Here is a 14,119-nt window from a genome sequence, read left to right on the forward strand (position 1 = left end):
GAGAGTGTCCACTAGTGAAAGTATGATCCCTAGGCCTTGTTCCTAAATACTGCTATCGTCTGCTTGTTTACGGTTTTATCGCATCTTTACTTCCTGCAATATTACTACCATCAACCGCATGCCAGCAAGCACTTTTCACGGCGCCGTTACTACTCGCTCATATTCATTCATACCACTTGTATTTCACTATCTCTTCGCCGAACTAGTGCACCTATTAGGCGTGTTGGGGACACAAGAGACTTCTTGCTTTGTGGTTGCAGGGTTGCATGAGAGGGATATCTTTGACCTCTTCCTCCCTGAGTTCGATAAACCTTGGGTGATCCACTTAAGGGAAACTTGTTGCTGTTCTACAAACCTCTGCTCTTGGAGGCCCAACACCGTCTACAAGAATAGAAGCACCCGTAGACATCAAGCACTTTTCCAGGCGCCGTTGTCGGGAGGAAAGGTAAACGGCACTCACACACCGGATCCCGGCAACGAAGAACTTTTCTGGCGCCGTTGCCGGGGAGGAAAGGTGAAAGGCACTCATACTCCGGTCCCAGGTAACTAAGTACTTTTCTGTTGCCGTTGTGTGTGCGCTCGAAGCTATTTCCTTTAGATCCTGCAATTGCATCTTTTTGTTTCTTGTTTACACTAGTTAGGCATAATGGACAACAATGAGCTTCTTATTCTATTTCCTGATTTAAGACATGGATGGTTTGATGCGAAAATTAAAAAACCTATGGAACATATTAGTATGAACGCTTTGAACACCATTGTTGCTAATGATATGGAAAATTCTAAGCTTGGGGAAGCTGGCTTTGATGTGCATGATATTTTTAGTCCCCCAAGCATTGAGGAGAAAATTTACTTTGATGATACTTTGCCTCCTATTTATGATGATTATAATGATATTGGTCTTTTAGTACCGCTTGTTATGGAGGATAAATTTGATTATGATTACAATATGCCTCCTATATTTGATGATGAGAATAATAATGATAGCTACTTTGTTCAATTTGCTCCCACTACAACTAATAAAATTGATTATGCTTATGTGGAGAGTAATAATTTTATGCATATAGCTCATGATAAGAATGTTTCATTTGATAGTTATATTGTTGAGTTTATTCATGATGCCACTGAAAATTATTATGAGAGAGGAAAATATGGTTGTAGAAGTTTTCATGTTACTAAAACACCTCTCTATATGCTGAAAATCTTGAAGTTACACTTGTTTTATCTTTCTATGCTTGTTGCATCATGCTCCATGAATTTGTTTATTTACAAGATCCCTATGCATAGGAAGCATGTTAGGCTTAAATTTGTTTTGAATTTGCCTCTTGATGCTCTCTTTTGCTTCAAATACTATTTCTTGGGAGTGCATCATTAAAACTGCTGAGCCCATCTTAATGGCTATAAAGAAAGCACTTCTTGGGAGATAACCCATGTTTTATTTTACTACAGCACTTTTGTTTTATATTTGAGTCTTGGAAGTTGTTTACTACTGTAGCAACCTCTCCTTATCTTTATTTTATTGCATTGTTGTGCCAAGTAAAGTCTTTGATAGCAAGGTTCATACTAGATTTGGATTACTGCGCAGAAACAGATTTCTGTCTGTCACGAATTTGGGCAGCGTTCTCTGTAGGTAACTCAGAAAAATCTGCCAATTTACGTGCGTGATCCTCAGATATGTACGCAAATTTCATTCAATTTGGGCATTTTCATCTGAGCAAGTCTGGTGCCACTTTAAAATTCGTCTTTACGGACTGTTCTGTTTTGACAGATTCTGCCTTTTATTTCGCATTGCCTCTTTTGCTTGTGTTGGATGGATTTCTTTGTTCCATTGACTTCCAGTAGCTTTGGGCAATGTCCAGAAGTGTTAAGAATGATTGTGTCACCTCTGAACATGTGAATTTTTGATTATGCACTAACCCTCTAATGAGTTTGTTTCGAGTTTGGTGTGGAGGAAGTTTTCAAGGGTCAAGAGAGGAGGATGATATACTATGATCAAGAAGAGTGAAGAGTCTAAGCTTGGGGATGCCCCCGTGTTTCATCCCTGGATATTATAAGAAGACTCAAGCATCTAAGCTTGGGGATGCCCAAGGCATCCCCTTCTTCATCAACAATTTATCAGGTTTCTTCTCTTGAAACTATATTTTTATTCGGTCACATCTTATGTACTTTACTTGGAGCGTCTGTTTGTTTTTGTTTAAGTTTGAATAAGTTCATCCTTGTGTGGGAGAGAGACACGCTCCGCTGGTTCATATGAACACATGTGTTCTTAGCTTTTAATGTTCATGGCGAAGGTTGAAACTGCTTCGTTCATTGTTATATGGTCGGAATCGGGAAATGCTACATGTAGTAATTGATAAAATGTCTTGGATAATTTAATACTTGGCAATTGTTGTTCTCATGTTTAAGCTCTTGCATCATATACTTTGCACCTATTAATGAAGAAATACATAGAGCTTGCTAAAATTTGGTTTGCATAATTGGTCTCTCTAAGGTCTAGATAATTTCTAGTATTGAGTTTTGAACAACAAGGAAGACGGTGTAGAGTCTTATAATGTTTACAATATGTCTTTTATGTGAGTTTTGCTGCACCGGTTCATCCTTGTGTTTGTTTCAAATAACCTTGCTAGCCTAAACCTTGTATCGAGAGGGAATACTTCTCATGCATCCAAAATCCTTGAGCCAACCACTATGCCATTTGTGTCCACCATACCTACCTACTACATGGTATTTCTCCGCCATTCCAAAGTAAATTGCTTGAGTGCTACCTTTAAAATTTCCATTCTTTACCTTTGCAATATATAGCTCATGGGACAAATAGCTTAAAAACTATTGTGGTATTGAATATGTACTTATGCACTTTATCTCTTATTAAGTTGTTTGTTGTGCGATAACCATGTTCCCGGGGACGCCATCAACTACTCTTTGTTGAATATCATGTGAGTTGCTATGCATGTCCGTCTTGTCCGAAGTAAGGGAGATTTACCACTCATTTAATGGTTAGAGCATGCATACCGTTAGAGAAGAACATTGGGCCGCTAACTAAAGCCATGAATCATGGTGGAAGTTTCGAGTTTTGGACATATATCCTCAATCTCATATGAGAACATTAATTGTTGCTACATGCTTATGCATTAAAGAGGAGTCCATTATCTGTTGTCTATGTTGTCCCGGTATGGATGTCTAAGTTGAGAATAATCAAAAGCGAGAAATCCAAATGCGAGCTTTCTCCTTAGACCTTTGTACAGGCGGCATAGAGGTACCCCTTTGTGACACTTGGTTAAAACATGTGTATTGCGATGACAATCCCGGTAATCCAAGCTAATTAGGACAAGGTGCGGGCACTATTAGTATACTATGCATGAGGCTTGCAACTTGTAAGATATAATTTACATGATACATATGCTTTATTACTACCGTTGACAAAATTGTTTCTTGTTTTCAAAACCAAAGCTCTAGCACAAATATAGCAATCAATGCTTCCTCTGCGAAGGGTCTTTCTTTTACTTTTATGTTGAGTCAGTTCACCTATCTCTTTCCACCTCAAGAAGCAAACACTTGTGTGAACTGTGCATTGATTCCTACATACTTGCATATTGCACTTGTTATATTACTTTACATTGACAATATCCATGAGATATACATGTTATAAGTTGAAAGCAACCGCTGAAACTCAATCTTCCTTTGTATTGCTTCAATACCTTTACTTTGATTTATTGCTTTATGAGTTAACTCTTATGCAAGACTTATTGATGCTTGTCTTGAAAGTACTATTCATGAAAAGTCTTTGCTTTGTGATTCATTTGTTTACTCATGTCATTACCATTGTTTTGATCGCTGCATTCATTACATATGCTTACAATAGTATGATCAAGGTTATGATGGCATGTCACTCCGGAAATTATCTTTGTTATCGTTTACCTGCTCGGGACGAGCAGGAACTAAGCTTGGGGATGCTGATACGTCTCCGACGTATCGATAATTTCTTATGTTCCATGCCATATTATTGATGATATCTACATGTTTTATACACATTATATGTCATATTTATGCGTTTTCCGGAACTAACCTATTGACGAGATGCCGAAGGGCCAGTTGTTGTTTTCTGCTGTTTTTGGTTCCAGAAATCCTAGTAAGGAAATATTCTCGGAATCGGACGAAATCAATGCCCAAGCATCCTATTTTTCCACGAAGCTTCCGGAACACCCGAGAGCCACCGGAGGGGAGCCCCGGTGGGCCCGGATGATAGGGCGGCGCGGCCGGGGCCTGGGCCGCGCCCCCCTGTTGTGTCACCGCCTCGTCGACCTTCCGACTCCGCCTCTTCGCCTATTTAAAGGTCCCTGACCTAAATCTTCGATACGGAAAAGCCACGGTACGAGAAACCTTCCAGAGCCGCCGCCATCGCGAAGCCAAGATCTGGGGGATAGGAGTCTCTGTTCCGGCACGCCGCCGGGACGGGGAAGTGCCCCGGAAGGCTTCTCCATCGACACCACCGCCATCTTCATCAACGCTACTGTCTCCCATGAGGAGGGAGTAGTTCTCCATCGAGGCTCGGGGCTGTACCGGTAGCTATGTGGTTCATCTCTCTCCTATGTACTTCAATACAATAATCTCATGAGCTGCCTTACATGATTGAGATTCATATGATGATGCTTGTAATCTAGATGTCATTATGCTAGTCAAGTGGATTTTACTTATGTGATCTCCGGAGACTCCTTGTCCCACGTGTGTAAAGGTGACAGTGTGTGCACCGTGTGGGTCTCTTAGGCTATATTTCAGAGAATACTTATTCACTGTTATGAATGGCATAGTGAAGTGCTTATTTATATCCATTTATGATTGCAATGTGTTTTGTATCACAATATATCTGCGTGCTACTCTAGTGATGTTATTAAAGTAGTTTATTCCTCCTGCACGGTGTAATGGTGACGAGTGTGTGCATCGTGTAGTACTTGGCGTAGGCTATGATTGTGATCTCTTGTAGATTATGAAGTTAACTATTGCTATGATGGTATTGATGTGATCTCGTGCCTCCTTTCGTAGCGTGAAGGTGACGAGTGTGCATGCTATGTTAGTACTTGGTTTGGTTATGTTGATCTGTCATGCACTCTAAGGTTACTTAAACATGAATATCGAATATTGTGGAGCTTGTTAACTCCGGCATTGAGGGTTCGTGTAATCCTACACGCTTAGTGGTGTTCATCATCCAACAAGAGGGTGTAGAGTCTGGCATCTATCTATTTATTCTGTTATGTGATCAATGTTGAGAGTGTCCACTAGTGAAAGTATGATCCCTAGGCCTTGTTCCTAATTACTGCTATCGCTGCTTGTTTACTGTTTTACTGCATCTTTACTTCCTGCAATATTACTACCATCAACTGCATGCCAGCAAGCACTTTTCTGGCGCCGTTACTACTGCTCATATTCATTCATACCACTTGTATTTCACTATCTCTTCGCCGAACTAGTGCACCTATTAGGTGTGTTGGGGACACAAGAGACTTCTTGCTTTGTGGTTGCGGGGTTGCATGAGAGGGATATCTTTGACCTCTTCCTCCCTGAGTTCGATAAACCTTGGGTGATCCACTTAAGGGAAACTTGCTGCTGTTCTACAAACCTCTGCTCTTGGAGGCCCAACACTGTCTACAAGAATAGAAGCACCCGTAGACATCACGGCTCGCCGCCATGGTACACGTCGATGCGCTCCCCGTCGTGAGAGAGCGAGGAAGCGAATTCCACCGGGTTGTGCTCAACATGAGCTGGTGTAGACGTGCCCGGAGGAGTGACTGCCGGTGCCGGAGTACATGGTGACGCCGGCTGTGGTGGTGTAGAAACCATTGGGGTCGATGGAGACTTGGGGACCGAGGTAGGCGAGCTTGTTGAAGAAGAGCTGCCTACTCCCCCGGCTGCCTCGAAGTGGACGTACTCGACAATGAAGTCGTCATACGTCAGAGTCGAGCTATCCTCCACCGCCTTGCCCCATGCCCATCCTCGCCCTTCATTGAACACGACGTCTCGCGACGTGTGCACACGCTGTGTCTTGGGGTCAAGGATGTGGTAGGCCTTCGAGCCCTCCGAGTAGCCAATGAACACTCCCGGAGTGCTCCTGTCGTCGAGCTTGCCGATGTGGGCGAGCTCCTTGGCGAATGCGAGGCAGCCAAAGACCCGCAGGTGGGAGACTGCCGGCTTTCGCCCATGCCAGGCCTCGTACGGCGTCCTGCCGTCGAGGGCCTTATTAGGCAAGCGGTTGAGGATGTAAACGGCCGTCAGCACCGCCTCTCCCCAGAAGACAGTCGGCACCTCTCTCTTCTTGAGGAGGGCCCGAGCCATCCCCACAACCGTCTGGTTGCGCCGCTCGACGATGCCGTTCTGCTGCGGGATGTAAGGCACAGAGTAGTGGCGCTGGATGCCTTCATCAGCGCAGTACGACGCGAATTCAGTCGCTGTGAATTGGACGCCGTTGTCGGTACGCAGCACGCGCAGCTTGCGACCGCACTCCGCCTCCGCAGCAACCTGCGAGCGCCTGATGGCATCCGCTGCCTCTCCCTTGCTGCCGAGGAGCACCACCCACATGTAGCGGGAGAGGTCATCGGTGAGCAGCAGGAAGTAGCGTCGTCCTCCTGGTGTGGCCGGTGTCACCGGGCCACATAAGTCCCCGTGCGCGAGCTCGAGCTTCTCCTTGGCTCTGAAGCTCGCCTGCTGGGGAAAGGGGAGTCGTCTCTGCTTCGTCAATACGCAGACGTCGCAGAACTGCTCCACATGGTCAAGGCACGGCATGCCTCGCACCATCTCCGTGGTACTGAGCCGCTTCAGGGCCTCGAAGTGAAGGTGCCCGAAGCGCTCGTGTCACTGCCACGCCTCGTCCTCCCGACGAGCAGCGGGACAAAGGGTTTTGCCACCTGCACATCAAGAACATAGAGGCGATTTGTGCCTCTGGTTACCTTGGCAAGCAGGCGACGGTGGCGATCCCAGATGCGCAGAACTCCGCTCTCGATCAGCACGCGGGAGCCGTTCTCATTCAGCTGTCCCAGGCTGATGATGGAGTTCCTCAGCGCGAGAATGTAGTAGACACCGGTGAGCAGCCGGTGCTCTCCAGTCTTGGCGGTGAAGATGACGAAGCCGACGCCCTTGATCTCCATGGCGGAGGCATCCCCAAACTTGACGGAGCCTCGCACGTCGGAGTCGAGCTCGGCGAAGAACTCCCGCCGGCCGGTCATGTGGTGGGTGGCGTCGGTTGATACGTCTCAAACGTATCTATAATTTCTTATGTTCCATGCTAGTTTTATGACAATACTCACATGTTTTAGTCATACTTTATATCATTTTGATGCATTTTCCGGTACTAACCTATTAACAAGATGCTGAAGCGCCAGTTCCTGTTTTCTGCTGTTTTTGGTTTCAGAAATCCTACACAGGAAATATTCTCGGAATTGGACGAAACAAAAGCCCACGGCCCTATTTTCCATGGAGGGTTCCAGAACATCGAAGGAGAGTCGGAGGCGGCCAGCAGGGGCCCCACACCATACCTGGGCGTGGGCCCACCCCTGGCCGCGCCGCCATGTGGTGTGGGCACCCCCTGGCTCCTCCGAGGCCGCCCTTCCGCCTATATATTCTCCCCGTCGCGAAAACCCTAAAATAACAAGTCATATTCCACGAAGAGTTCCGTAGCCGCCGCCATCGCGAAGACAAGTTTCGGGGGACAGAATCTCTGTTCCGGCACGCCGCCGGGACGGGGAATTGCCCCCGGAGTCATCTCCATCGACACCACCGCCATCTTCATCGCCGTTGCTGTCTCCCATGATGAGGAGGGAGTAGTTCTCCCCGAGGCTGAGGGCTCTACCGGTAGCTATGTGGTTCATCTCTCTCTCCCATGGTGTGATCTTTATGTGATCATGAGCTTTGTATCACTATTAATCTATGTACTACTCTAGTGATGTTATTAAAGTAGTCTATTCCTCCTCCATGATGTAAAGTTGACAGTGTGTGCATCATGTAGTACTTGGCATAGGTTATGATTGTAATCTCTTGTAGATTATGAAGTTAACTATTACTATGATAGTATTGATGTGATCTATTCCCCTTTCATAGCTATCGTTGATAGTGTGTATGCTATGTTAGTACTCGGTCTAAATTGCAACGGTCTATTATGCACTCTAGAGGTCACTTTAATATGAACTCCGGATTCACTCTCCACGGTGTGACGGTGATAGTGTGCGCATCGTGTGTGATTCCTTTATGAAGTTGTGGAGCTTGTTTACTCCGGCTTGAGGGTGCTCTTGTAGCCCTACACAATGAATGGTGTTTGTTATCCAACAAGAGAGTGTTTAAGAGTAGCATTTATTTATTCAGTTATGTGATCATTGTTGAGAGTGTCCACTAGTGAAAGTATGATCCCTAGGCCTTGTTTCTAAGAATTGAAACACCGTTTCCAACAAGTTCTGTTACATGTTCGCTTGCTGCCATTTTTATTTCAGATTGCAATTGCTACTTATAATCATCCATATTACTTGTATTTCACTATATCTTCGCCGAACTAGTGCACCTATACATCTGACAAGTGTATTAGGTGTGTTGGGGACACAAGAGACTTCTTGTATCTTAATTAATTGTAGGGTTGCTTGAGAGGGATATCCTTGACCTCTACCTCCCTGAGTTCGATAAACCTTGGGTGATTCACTTAAGGGAAACTTGCTGCTGCTATACAAACCTCTGCTCTTGGAGGCCCAACACTGTCTACAGGAATAGAAGCGTGCGTAGACATCAAGCTATTTTCTGGCGCCGTTGCCGGGGAGGTAAGGTAAAAGGTATTCACATCCTCCGACTACTAAGCTATTTCCTAGCACTATTGCCGGTGTGTGAGTGCTCGAAGCTATTTCCTTTAGATCCTGCAATTATATCTTTTTGTTTCTTGTTTTTATTTTCACTAGTTAGGCTTAATGGAAAACAACAACAAAAATAGAGATATTTATAGTATTTATCTTGAGTTAGGACATGAGGTGTTTGAAGAGAAAATTAAAAAATCTATGGAACTTTATATGCATGCTAATGGCAATGTTATTAGTATGAATGCTTTGAACACCATTGTTGCTAATGCTATGGAAAATTCTAAACTTGGGGAAGCTCGTTTTGATGAGCATGATATTTTTAGTCCCCCAAGCATGGAGGAGAAAATTTACTTTGATGATACTTTACCTCCTATATATGATGATTACAATGATGACTATCATATTTTCAGTCCACCTACTATTGAGGAGAAAATTAATTATGATTACAATATGCCTCCTATATATGATGATTATGGTGATGAGAATAATAATGATAGCTATCTTATTGAATTTGCTCCCACTACAATTAATAGTAATAACTATGCTTATGTGGAGAGTAATAATTTTATGCATGTAGCTCATGATAAGAATGTTTCATGTGATAGTTATATTGTTGAGTTTGTTCATGATGCTACTGAAAGTTATTATGAGAGAGGGAAACATGGTTATATGCATCTTAATAATATTAAGTTTCCCCTCTTTATGTTGAGAATCTTGAAGTTACGCTTGTGTTGCCTTTCTATGCTTGTTGCATTATGCTTACATGACTTGTTTATTTACAAGATTCCTTTTCATAGGAAGTGGGTTAGACTTAAAAGTATTTCTTATTTGCTTTTGATGCTCTCTTTTGCTTCAACTTTTATTTCTTGCGCGAGCATCATTAAAATTACTGAGTCCATCTTAATGGCTATAAAGAAAGCACTTCTTGGGAGATAACCCATGTTTTTATTTTTTTACTGTTTTGTTGTGTCTTGGAAGTTGTTATTACTGTAGCAACCTCTCCTTATCATGTTTATTTCGTTTTTGTGCCAAGTAAAGTCTTTGATAGTAAAGTTGATACTAGATTTGGATTCCTGCGCAGAAACAGATTTTTACCTGTCAAGAATTTGAGTAGATCTCTCTGTAGGAAACTCGTAAAATGCTGAAAAAATTCATGCGTAATCCTCAGATATGTACGCAACTTTCGTTCAATTTGAGCTTTTTCATCTGAGCCTGTTAAGTGCCTCGAAAAAATTCGTATTTACGGACTGTTCTGTTTTGACAGATTCTGCCTTTTATTTCGCATTGCCTCTTTTACTGTGTTGAGTGGATTTCTTTGTTCCATTAAGTTTCAGTAGCCTTGAGTAATGTCCAGAAGTTTTAAGAATGATTGTGTCCTCTCTGAACATGTGAATTTTTGATTATGCACTAACCCTCTAATGAGATTATTTTGAGTCTGGTGTGGAGGAAGTTTTCAAGGGTCAAGAGAGGAGGATGATATGATATGATCAAGAAGAGTGAAAAGTCTAAGCTTGGGGATGCCCCCGTGGTTCATCCCTGCATATTTCAAGAAGACTCAAGCGTCTAAGCTTGGGGATGCCCAAGGCATCCCCTTCTTCATCAACAACTTATCAGGTCACCTCTAGTGAAACTATATTTTTATTCCGTCACATCTTATGTGCTTTACTTGGAGCGTCTGTGTGCTTTTATTTTTGTTTGTGTTTGAATAAATCGGATCCTATCATGCTTGTGTGGGAGAGATACACGCTCCGCTTTTTCATATGAACACTAGTGTTCTTCGCTTTTACTTTTAATGTTCAATGACGAAAGTTGAAAGTCGCTTCATTTATGGCTATTTGGTTGGAAACAGAAAATGCTTCATGTGGTAATTGGTATATTGTCTTGAATAATTTGATACTTGGCAATTGTTTTGAGCTCTCAAGTAGATCATGTTTAAGCTCTTGCATCATGTAGTTTAAATCTATTAGTGGAGAACTACCGTAGAGCTTGTTGAAATTTGGTTTGCATGATTGGTCTCTCTAAGGTCTAGATATTTTCTGGTAAAAGTGTTTGAGCAACAAGGAAGACAGTGTAGAGTCTTATAATGCTTACAATATGTTCTTATGTAAGTTTTGCTATACCGGTTCATACTTGTGTTTGCTTCAAACAACCTTGCTAGCCAAAGCCTTGTACTGAGAGGGAATGATTCTCGTGCATCCAAAACCTTGAGCCAAAACTCATGCCATTTGTGTCCTCCATAACTACCTACTATGTGGTATTTTTCTGTCATTCCAAAGTAAATTGCTTGCGTGCTACCTTTAAAATTTCATTCCTTGTCTTTGCAATACATAGCTCATGGGAAAGTAGCCTAAAAACTATTGTGGTAATGAATATGTCGCTTATGTATCTTAGTTCTTATAAGTTGCTTGTTGAGCGGTAACCATGTTTCTGGGGACGCCATCAACTTTTTACACCTTTGTTGAATATCATGTGAGTTGATATGCATGTTCGTCTTGTCTGAAGTAAGGGAGATTTCTCATGATTAAATGGTTTGAGTATGCATATTGTTAGAGAAGAACATTGGGCCGCCAACCAAAGCCATGTATCATGGTGGAAGTTTCAGCTTGGACATTAATCCTCAAATCTCTTATGAGAATATTATCTGTTGTTGAATGCTTAAAGCATAAAAGAGGAGTCCATTATCTGTTTTCTATGTTGTCTCGGTATGGATGTCCTCAAGTTGAGATCTATCAAAATTGAGAAATCAAATGTGATCTATCTCCTTGGACCTTTGTACAGGTGGCATAGAGGTACCCCTTTGTGACACTTGGTTGAAACATATGTAATGCAATGATAATCCATGGAAGTCCGAGCTAATTAGGACAAGGTGCGGGCACTATTGGTATTCGATGCATGAGGCTTGCAACTTATAAGAGGTTTTATGCATAGCACATATGAATTATTACTACCGTTGACACAATTGTTTCCATGTTTTCAAAATAAAAAGCTCTAGCACATGAGTAATCCCTGCTTCCCTCTGTGAAGGGCCTTTCTTTTACTTTATGTTGAGTCAGTTTACCTACATCTTTCTATCTTAGAAGCAAACACTTATGTCAACTGTGTGCATTGATTCTTACATGTTTACTTATTGCTATTGCTTTATGTTGACAATTATCCATGAGATATACATGTTACAAGTTGAAAGCAATTGCTGAAACTTAATCATCCTTTATGTTGCTTCAAAACCTTCTATTAAGAATCTATTGCTTTATGAGTTAACTCTTATGCAAGACTTACTGATGCTTGTCTTGAAAGTACTATTCATGAAAAGTCTTTGCTATATGATTTAGTTGTTTAATCATCATCTTTACCATTGCTTTGAATCACTTCATTCATCTCATATGCTTTACAATAGTATTGATCAAGATTATGATAGTAGCATGTCACTTCAGAAATTATCCTTGTTATCGTTTACATACTCGAGGGCGAGTAGGAACTAAGCTTGGGGATGCTTGATACGTCTCAAACGTATCTATAATTTCTTATGTTCCATGCTAGTTTTATGACAATACTCACATGTTTTAGTCATAATTTATATCATTTTGATGCATTTTCCGGTACTAACCTATTAACAAGATGCCGAAGCGCCAGTTCCTGTTTTCTGCTGTTTTTGGTTTCAGAAATCCTACACAGGAAATATTCTCGGAATTGGACGAAACAAAAGCCCACGGCCCTATTTTCCACGGAGGGTTCCAGAGCATCGAAGGAGAGTCGGAGGCGGCCAGCAGGGGCCCCACACCATACCTGGGCGCGGGCCCACCCCTGGCCGCGCCGCCATGTGGTGTGGGCACCCCCTGGCTCCTCTAAGGCCGCCCTTCCGCCTATATATTCTCCCCGTCGCGAAAACCCTAAAATAACAAGTCATATTCCACGAAGAGTTCCGTAGCCGCCGCCATCGCGAAGACAAGTTTCGGGGGACAGAATCTCTGTTCCGGCACGCCGCCGGGACGGGGAATTTCCCCCGGAGTCATCTCCATCGATACCACCGCCATCTTCATCGCCGTTGTTGTCTCCCATGATGAGGAGGGAGTAGTTCTCCCCCGAGGCTGAGGGCTCTACCGGTAGCTATGTGGTTCATCTCTCTCTCCCATGGTGTGATCTTTATGTGATCATGAGCTTTGTATCACTATTAATCTATGTACTACTCTAGTGATGTTATTAAAGTAGTCTATTCCTCCTCCATGATGTAAAGTTGACAGTGTGGGCATCATGTAGTACTTGGCGTAGGTTATGATTGTAATCTCTTGTAGATTATGAAGTTAACTATTACTATGATAGTATTGATGTGATTTATTCCCCCTTTCATAGCTATCGTTAACAGTGTGTATGCTATGTTAGTACTCGGTCTAAATTGCAACGGTCTATTATGCACTCTAGAGGTTACTTTAATATGAACTCCGGATTCACTCTCCACGGTGTGACGGTAACAGTGTGCGCATCGTGTGTGATTCCTTTATGAACTTGTGAAGCGTGTTTACTCCGGCTTGAGGGTGCTCTTGTAGCCCTACACAATGAATGGTGTTTGTTATCCAACAAGAGAGTGTTTAAGAGTAGCATTTATTTATTCAGTTATGTGATCATTGTTGAGAATGTCCACTAGTGAAAGTATGATCCCTAGGCCTTGTTTCTAAGCATTGAAACACCGTTTCCAATAAGTTCTGTTACATGTTTGATTGCTGCCATTTTTATTTCAGATTGCAATTGCTACTTATAATCATCCATATTACTTGTATTTCACTATATCTTCGCCGAACTAGTGCACCTATACATCTGACAAGTGTATTAGGTGTGTTGGGGACACAAGAGACTTCTTGTATCTTAATTGCAGGGTTGCTTGAGAGGGATATCCTTGACCTCTACCTCCCTGAGTTCGATAAACCTTGGGTGATTCACTTAAGGGAAACTTGCTGCTGCTATACAAACCTCTGCTCTTGGAGGCCCAACACTGTCTACAGGAATAGAAGCGTGCGTAGACATCATCGGTGTCGAGGCACCACCCGCCAGCCTTGTCGTTGCCGGAGCAATCGCCGAGAAGGGCGTGTGCTTTCGGCTCGTCAAGGTGGAGGAGAGTGGTACGGTGGAGAGCCGCTGCGGTCGGTGCCGCTGGAGACAGCTCAATGCTGGCGTGTGCCATGAACAGAGCTGGATCCTCCTCCCCCGCCTGTGCAACGTGGGCTTGGCCACGTCGTGGCTATCGGCACTCGTTGGCCTAGTGACCAAGCTTGTCGCAGTTGTGGCAGGCGTCGTCCTTTGCCGGCTTG

This window comes from Lolium rigidum, chromosome 1 (genome assembly GCF_022539505.1).
Source record: "Lolium rigidum isolate FL_2022 chromosome 1, APGP_CSIRO_Lrig_0.1, whole genome shotgun sequence".
NCBI classification, from domain to species: Eukaryota; Viridiplantae; Streptophyta; class Magnoliopsida; order Poales; family Poaceae; genus Lolium; species Lolium rigidum.